Source organism: Condylura cristata, unplaced genomic scaffold (genome assembly GCF_000260355.1).
Source record: "Condylura cristata isolate star-nosed mole 26May11 unplaced genomic scaffold, ConCri1.0 scaffold00009, whole genome shotgun sequence".
NCBI lineage: Eukaryota > Metazoa > Chordata > Mammalia > Eulipotyphla > Talpidae > Condylura > Condylura cristata.
This window is the reverse complement of record NW_004567110.1, coordinates 268,967-270,164: the sequence shown is the minus strand read 5'-3', so window position 1 is coordinate 270,164 and position 1,198 is coordinate 268,967. Positions and strand designations below refer to the sequence as shown.

The following is a 1,198-nucleotide window of genomic DNA, read 5'->3' as shown; positions in this document are numbered from 1 at the left end:
GGGGCGGGGTCTGGAGCGCGGGAGGAGGGGCCTGGAGCGGGAGGGGCGGGGCCTGGAGTGCGGGAGGAGGGGCCTGGAGCGGGAGGGGCGGGGCCTGGAGTGCGGGAGGAGGGGCCCTAAAAGACCGCGGTTCCGGGAAGCCGCGCCTGTAGAGGGCGAGGTCTGGGGCTTGCCGTAAGGGCGGGGCGTGTAGACGGGGCGGAGAGCTGTGCCCGCGGAGCGTCCACGCCATACAGAGTGGAGGCGTGGAGATAGGGCCCGGGCTCCGCGGGCAGCTCCCGCAGTTGGCGAGGGGCAGGGCTATGAATTCCCCGTGAGGAGGGTGGGGCCGGCAGGCGGACCCTGCAGGGGCGGGGCCTGGATCCAGAGGGGCGGGGCCTTGCCTGCGGGCGGGGCCAGTGGCGGAGTGGGTGGGGCTTGACGAAGTTTGGAAGTCCCAGGCGGTTCTGGACGGGGCGCAGGAGGCAGTGCCATGGGGATCGCAGCCAGGACGTGATGTGGGGGTTGCGAAGGTGTGTGGACGGTCGTGGGTGTGCGAGAGGCCGCGCCCTCGCGTGGGACGTGGCCCCAGGCTTCCCCGCCCGGGACGGACCGCCGGGCCCTGTGGGGCGTGGCCTCGGCGGGTGGGCGTGGTCCTGGCGTGCCCGCAGGCGCGTAGGGGCGGGGCCGCGGGGCGTCAGGTGCGCGTCCGGCGGCTGTAGGCCCGCCCGCTCCTCAGACTGCGGGCGGCGCTCCCCTGGGCGGCCTCGGGGCCGAGGCCTCCGCACGTCGCACCTGCCGTGGGCGCGTCCGGCGCGCGGCACCTGCTGTGTCCGGGCGGAGCTGGCGTCTGGTAAGGAGCGGGGTTGGTCGGCGCCCTCGGGTGCAGGGCGGGCGCGGGCGGCGTGTCCCCGAGGGGCTGAGGGGCTGAGGGGCGGCGGGGCTGAGGGGCGGCTTGATTTACTACGTGGGAAGGTGCTCGCACCTCTGAACGCAGCCTGACCCTCGGGGCCGCGGGCAGCCGGCGCCCCGTCGGGCTCAGATGGGCCTTTCGGGGACAGGACGAGCCCTGACCCTTGACCCCGCCCGGGCGGGAGGCGCTCCCGAGGTGTCTCCCAGGAGACAGGGCCTGCGCTGGGCAGGAAGTCCAGAGGACAGGCGGGGCGCTGTCTCCGCGGTGACGAGCCTCCGGCCCACCGGTAGGAAAGTCAGGCCCTGG

The 1,198-nt window shown here is 75.3% G+C and overlaps 1 protein-coding gene across 1 annotated transcript in view; it reads right to left on the bottom strand.

Annotated features, from left to right (window-relative positions):
- The window catches only part of SLC22A31 (solute carrier family 22, member 31), a 7,900-nt gene that overhangs the window by 4,555 nt on the left and 2,147 nt on the right, over positions 1–1,198 (bottom strand). The window lies entirely within an intron of this gene.